We start from the raw sequence: 8,303 nt of genomic DNA on the forward strand, positions 1-8,303 counted from the left end.
TATGATATATATACATTTATGTCGTTACAACGATAATCGTTACATATATGTCTCGTTTCGAAACCCTTAAGTTAGTAGTCTTGTTTTTACATATATAGTTCATTGTTAATACACTTAATGATATGTTTACTTATCATTTATCATATTTAAACATAGTGTAAAAATATTTTAATATGATTCATATGTATTTAGTAAAACGTTGTTATAACGATAATCGTTATATATATCGTTTCGAGTTTCTTAATTCAATAAACTCATTTTTATGTATATCACTCATTGTTAATATACTTAGTGAGATACTTACTTATCATAATCTCATGTTAACCATATATATTTCTATATATATAACATCATGTAGTTTTTACAAATTTGTAACGTTCGTGAATCGCCGGTCAATTTGGGTGGTCAATTGTCTATATGAAACCTATTTCAATTAATCAAATCTTAACAAGCTTGATTGCTTAACATGTTAGAAACATTTAATCATGTAAATATCAATTTCATTTAATATATAAATATATAAACATGGAAATGTTCGGGTCACTACAGTACCTACCCGTTAAATAAATTTCGTCCCGAAATTTTAAGCTGTTGAAGGTGTTGACGAATCTTCTGGAAATAGGTGCGGGTATTTCTTCTTCATCTGATCTTCACGCTCCCAGGTGAACTCGAGTCCCCTACGAGCATTCCATCGAACATTAACAATTGGTATCTTGTTTTGCTTATGTCTTTTAACCTCACGATCCATTATTTCGACGGGTTCTTCGATGAATTGAAGTTTTTTGTTGATTTGGATTTCGTCTAACGGAATAGTGAGATCTTCTTTAGCAAAATATTTCTTCAAATTCGAGACGTGGAAGGTGTTATGTATAGCCGCGAGTTGTTGAGGTAACTCAAGTCGGTAAGCTACTGGTCTGACACGATCAATAACCTTGAATGGTCCAATGTTCCTTGGATTTAATTTCCCTCGTTTACCAAATCGAACAATGCCTTTCCAAGGTGATACCTTAAGCATGACCATCTCTCCAATTTCAAATTCTATATCTTTCCTTTTAAGGTCCGCGTAGCTCTTTTGTCGATTCTGGGCGGCTTTCAACCGTTGTTGAATTTGGATGATTTTCTCTGTAGTTTCTTGGATTATCTCCGAACCCGTAATTTATCTATCTCTGACTTCACTCCAACAAATCGGAGACCTGCACTTTCTACCATAAAGTACTTCAAACGGCGCCATCTCAATACTTGAATGGTAACTGTTGTTGTAGGAAAATTCTGCTAACGGTAGATGTCGATCCCAACTGTTTCCAAAATCAATAACACATGCTCGTAGCATGTCTTCAAGCGTCTGTATTGTCCTTTAGTTCTGCCCATCAGTTTGTGGATGATAGGCAGTACTCATGTCTAGACGAGTTCCCAATGCTTGCTGTAATGTCTGCCAAAACCTTGAAACAAATCTGCCATCCCTATCGGAGATAATAGAGATTGGTATTCCATGTCTGGATACAACTTCCTTCAAATATAATCGTGCCAACTTCTCCATTTTATCATCTTCTCTCATTGGCAGAAAGTGTGCTGATTTGGTGAGACGATCGACTATTACCCAAATAGTATCATAACCACTTGCAGTCCTTGGCAAATTTAGTAATAAAATCCATGGTAATATTTTCCCATTTCCATTCCAGAATTTCAGGTTTTGAAGTAGACCTGATGGTTTCTGATGTTCAGCTTTGAACTTAGAACACGTCAAGCATTCTCCCACATATCTAGCAATATCGGCTTTCATACCCGGCCACCAAAAGTGCTTCTTGAGATCTTTGTACATCTTTCCCGCTCCGGGATGTATTGAGTATCTGGTTTTATGTGCTTCCTTAAGTACCATTTCTCTCACATCTCCAAACTTTGGTACCCAAATTCTTTCAGCCCTATACCGGGTTCCGTCTTCCCGAATATTAAGATGTTTCTCCGATCCTTTGGGTATTTCATTCTTCAAACTTCCCTCTTTTAAAACTCCCTGTTGCACCTCCTTTATTTGAGTAGTAAGGTTAGTATGAATAATTATGTTCATAGCTTTTACTCGTATAGGTTCTCTATCCTTTCTGCTCAAGGCGTCGGCTACCACATTTACCTTCCCCGAGTGGTAACGAATCTCAAAGTCGTAATCATTCAATAGTTCAATCCACCTACGCTGTCTCATGTTCAGTTGTTTCTGATTAAATATATGTTGGAGACTTTTGTGGTCGGTATATATAATACTTTTTACCCCATATAAGTAATGCCTCCAAGTCTTTAATGCAAAAACAACAGCGCCCAATTCCAAATCGTGAGTCGTATAATTTTGCTCATGAATCTTTAATTGTCTGGACGCATAAGCAATTACCTTCGTTCGTTGCATTAATACACAGCCGAGGCCTTGCTTTGAGGCGTCACAATATGTCACAAAATCATTATTCCCTTCAGGCAATGACAATATAGGTGCCGTAGTTAACTTTTTCTTCAACAATTGAAACGCTTTCTCCTGCTCATCCTTCCATTCAAATTTCTTCCCTTTATGCGTTAATGCAGTCAAAGGTTTTGCTATTTTGGAAAAATCTTGGATGAATCTTCTGTAGTAACCAGTCAGTCCTAAAAATTGGCGTATATGCTTCGGGGTTTCCGGGGTTTCCCACTTTTCAACGGTTTCAATCTTTGCTGGATCCACCTGAATACCTTCTTTGTTCACTATGTGTCCGAGGAATTGAACTTCTTCCAACCAAAATGCACACTTTGAAAACTTAGCGTACAGTTTTTCTTTCCTCAAAAAATCTAGCACTTTTCTCAAATGTTCTTCGTGTTCTTGATCATTCTTTGAGTAAATAAGTATGTCATCGATGAAAACAATGACAAACTTGTCAAGGTATGGTCCACACACTCGGTTCATAAGGTCCATGAACACAGCTGGTGCGTTAGTCAACCCAAACGGCATAACCATAAACTCGTAATGACCGTAACACGTCCTAAAAGCAGTTTTTGGAATATCATCCTCCTTCACTCGCATCTGATGATAACTAGAACGTAAATCAATCTTCGAGTACAATGACGAACCTTGAAGCTGATCAAATAAATCGTCGATTCTCGGTAGTGTATAACGGTTCTTGATGATAAGTTTGTTCAACTCTCGGTAGTCGATACATAACCTAAATGTACCATCCTTCTTCATGACAAACAAAACAGGAGCTCCCCATGGTGATGTGCTTGGTCGAATGAAACCACGCTCTAAAAGTTCTTGTAATTGGCTCTGAAGTTCCTTCATTTCGCTGGGTGCGAGTCTGTATGGAGCACGAGCTATTGGTGCAGCTCCTGGTACAAGGTCTATTTGAAATTCAACGGATCGGTGTGGAGGTAGTCCCGGTAATTCTTTCGGAAATACATCGGGAAATTCTTTTGCGACGGGAACATCATTGATGTTCTTTTCTTCGGAAGTGACTTTCTCGATGTGTGCTAGCACATCATAGCAACCTTTTCTTGTTAGTTTTTGTGCCTTTGGGTTACTAATAAGATTTAACTTCGCGTTGCTCTTTTCTCCGTACACCATTAAGGGTTTTCCTTTTTCTCGTATAATGCGAATTGCATTTTTGTAACAAACGATCTCTGCTTTCACTTCTTTCAACCACTCCAGACCGATTATCACATCAAAACTCCCTAACTCTACTGGTATTAAGTCAATCTTAAATGTTTCGTTAACCAGTTTAATTTCTCGATTCTGACATATATTATCTGCTGTAATTAATTTACCGTTTGCTAATTCGAGTAAAAATTTATTATCCATGGGTGTCAGTAGGCAACTTAGTTTAGCACAAAAATCTCTACTCATATAGCTTCTATCCGCACCTGAATCAAATAAAACATAAGCAGATTTATTGTCAATAAGAAACGTACCCTTAACAAGCTCCGGGTCTTCCTGTGCTTCTGCCGTATTAATATTGAAAACTCTTCCGCGGCCCTGCCGATTAGTATTCCCCTGATTCAGGCAATTTCTACTAAAGTGGCCCAGTTTTCCACATCCAAAACAAACTATGGCGGTGTTATTTGTTCCGACATTATTTGTTCTTTTAGTTCTGTTATGCATTGGTCCATAGATCTCGCACTTCGTCGTGCTATGACCATTTCTTTTACACCTGTTGCAAAATGTTGTGCAGAACCCCGGGTGATGCTCTTCACACCTTTGGCATGACTGTTTTTGGTTTTTGTTGCCATTGTTGTTATTGAGATTGTTGTTGGGATTATTATTATTATTGTTGTTGTTGTTGTTGTTATTGTTGTTGGGACGGTTATTGTAGTTGTTGTTGGGACATTTGTTGAAGTTGTTGTTGCGGTTGATGTTGCGGTTGTTGGGATAGTTATTGCGATTGTGGTTGTGATTGTTGTTGTTGTTGTATTGGTGACTCTTGTCATTGGTTTCTTCCCACTTTCTCTTGACTTGTTTCATGTTAGCCTCTTCGGCTGACTGCTCTTTAATCCTTCCTTCGATCTGATTCACTAGTTTGTGAGCCATTCGACTTGCCTTTTGTATGGAGGCGGGCTCGTGTGAACTCACATCTTCTTGAATCCTTTCCGGTAACCCTTTTACAAATGCGTCGATCTTCTCTTCTTCGTCTTCGAACGTTCTGGGACACAATAGGCACAACTCTGTGAATCATTGTTCGTACGTAGTGATATCGAAACATTGCGTTCGTAATCCTCTAAGCTCTACCTTGAGCTTATTGACCTCATTTCTGGGACGATACTGCTCGTTCATCAATTGCTTGAATGCTGACCACGGTAGTGCGTAAGCAGCATCTTGTCCTACCTGCTCGAGATAGGTATTCCACCATGTTAACGCCGTACATGTGAAGGTATGCGTAGCGTACTTTACTTTGTCTTCTTCAGTACATTTACTTATGGCAAACACTTATTCAACCTTCTCGGTCCACCGTTTCAATCCGATTGGACCCTCGGTTCCATTAAATTTCAAAGGTTTGCAGGCAGTGAATTCTTTATAGGAACATCCTACACGATTTCTTGTGGAATTTGTTCCACTGCTAGAACCAGAGTTATTGTTGTTATTTTACATTGCGGCCTGTGTAGTGACCCAAACTTTTCCATGTTTATATATATTAAATAAAATTGATATTTACATGATTAAGTGTTTCCAACATGTTAAGCAATCAAACTTGTTAAGACTTGATTAATTGAAATAGGTTTTATATAGACAATTGACCACCCAAGTTGACCGGTGATTCACGAACTTTAAAACTTGTAAAAACTATATGATGACATATATATGGTTATATATATAGTTAACATGATATTATGATAAGTAAGTATCTCATTAGGTATTTTAACAATGAGTTATATACATAAAAATGAGACTATTGAGTTAAGAAACTCGAAATCGATATATATAACGATTATCGTTATAACAACGTCTTACTAAATACATATGAATCATATTAAGATATTGATACACTATGTTAATCATGATAAATGATAAGTAAACATGTCATTAAGTGTATTAACAATGAACTACATATGTAAAAACAAGACTACTAACTTAATGATTTCGAAACGAGACATATATGTAACGATTATCGTTGTAACAATATTTAACTGTATATATATCATACTAAGATATACTAATATATCATAATATCATTATAATGTAATAATTTAACATTTATTTAGATATAATAAGCAATGGGTTAACAACATTTAACAAGATCGTTAACCTAAAGGTTTCAAAACAACACTTACATGTAACGACTAACAATGACTTAACGACTCAGTTAAAATGTATATACATGTAGTGTTTTAATATGTATTCATACACTTTCGAAAGAATTCAAGACACTTTTCAAAGTACTTCTACTTAACAAAAATTCTTACAATTACATCATCATTCATTTTCATCAACCATTCTACTCGTAGTCATTCAGTATTCGTATCCGTATTATACACAGCTTCTAGACGTACTTACTGTGAGTATATACCAATAGGAACTAGCATGGGATTCCACTCTTGATTATGTCATGCATGACTAATCAAATTTAACTTCTACCATGAACTAGTCAACTAACTAGAACTCCTTTTAACCCCACTCACCACTCATCATTCACCACTCACCAATCAATCTATTTCACTTCCAATTATCTTTCTAACTCTCTCTCAACACCTACACACACTTATGAAATTTTTTTTCCAGTAAACTGATCATCATCTTCATCAAAAATTACCTCAAGAATCAAGCTATAATCATCATAGGAAGAACACTTCAAGAACACTTCAAAAATCCTTTCAAGTTTACTAGTTTACTTCCAAGCTTTCTAATCCATTCCAAGTAATCATCTAAGATCAAAAAACCTTAGTTATTTACATTAGGTTATCTTTCTTATTCAAGGTAATATTCATATTCAAACTTTGATTCGATTTCTATAACTATAAACTATCTTAATTCGAGTAAAAATCTTACTTGAACTTGTTTTTGTGTCATGATCCTACTTCAAGAACTTTCAAGCCATCCAAGATCCTTTGAAGCTAGATCATTTCTTGTCACTTCCAGTAGGTTTACCTACTAAACTTGAGGTAGTAATGATGTTCATAACATCATTCGATTCATATATATATAACTATCTTATTCGAAGATTTAAACTTGTAATCACTAGAACATAGTTTAGTATATTCTAAACTTGTTCGCAAACAAAGTTAATCCTTATAACTTAACTTTTAAAATTAACTAGACACATGTTCTATATCTATATGATATGCTAACTTAATGATTTAAAACTTGGAAACACGAAGAACACCGTAAAATCGGATATACGCCGTCGTAGTAAAATCGGGGGCTGTTTTGGTTTGGATAATTAAAAAATATGATAAACTTTGATTTAAAAGCTGTTATTCTGGGAAAATGATTTTTCTTATGAACATGAAACTATATCCAAAAATCATGGCTAAACTCAAGGTGGAAGTATGTTTTCCAAAATGGTCATCTAGACGTCGTTCTTTCGACTGAAATGACTACCTTTACAAAAATGACTTGTAACCTGTATTTACGACTATAAACTTATACTTTTTATGTTTAGATTCATAAACTTAAGTTCAATATGAAATCATAGCAACTTGAATCACTCAAAAAGGATTTAAAACGAAGAAGTTATGGGTAAAACAAGATTGGATAATTTTTCTTGTTGTAGCTACGTGAAAATTGGTAACAAATCTATATTAATCATATCCTAGCTAACTTATATTGTATTATACATGTATTCTAATATATTATGTAATCTTGAGATACCATAGACACGAATACAATGTTTTGACATATCATATCGACCCATCTATATATATATTTCGGAACAACCATAGATACTCTATATGCATTAATGTTGGAGTTAGCTATACAGGGTTGAGGTTGATTCCAAAATATTATATATACTTTGAGTTGTGATCTAGCCTGAGGCTAGTATACATGAGGTCATGGATTGATTCGAGATAATATATATTGCTTTATTTTCTGTACATCTAACTGTGGACAACTAGTTGTAGGTTACTAACGAGGACAGCTGACTTAATAAACTTAAACAGCAAAACGTATTAAAAATGTTGTAAATATATTTTGAACATACTTTGATATATATATGTACATATTTGTTATAGATTCGTGAATCGACCAGTGGCCAAGTCTTACTTCCCGACGAAGTAAAAATCTGTGAAAGTGAGTTATAGTCCCACTTTTAAAATCTAATATTTTGGGATGAAAATACATGAAGTGTTATAAATGTTTTACAAAATAGACATAAGTAAATGAAACTACATTCTATGGCTGGATTATTAAACCGAATATGCCCCTTTTTAGTCTGGTAATCTAAGAATTAGGGAACAGACACCCTAATTGACGCGAATCCTAAAGATATATCTATTGAGCCCAACAAGCCCCATCCAAAGTACCGGATGCTTTAGTACTTCGAATTCATCATGTCCGAAGGGAGTCCCGGAATGATAGGGGATATTCTATATGCATCTTGTTAAGGTCGGTTACCAGGTGTTCACCATATGAATGATTTTTATCTCTATGTATGGGATGTATATTGAAATATGAAATCTTGTGGTCTATTATTACGATTTGATAAATATATAGGTTAAACCTATAACTCACCAACATTTTTGTTGACGTTTAAAGCATGTTTATTCTCAGGTGATTATTAAGAGCTTTCATTGTTGCATGCTAAAATATGGACAAGATTTGGTGTCAGCATGCTTGTATAATATTGTTTAAAATTGCATTCGAGATTTAC

Source organism: Rutidosis leptorrhynchoides, chromosome 6, assembly GCF_046630445.1.
Source record: "Rutidosis leptorrhynchoides isolate AG116_Rl617_1_P2 chromosome 6, CSIRO_AGI_Rlap_v1, whole genome shotgun sequence".
Classification (NCBI taxonomy): domain Eukaryota; kingdom Viridiplantae; phylum Streptophyta; class Magnoliopsida; order Asterales; family Asteraceae; genus Rutidosis; species Rutidosis leptorrhynchoides.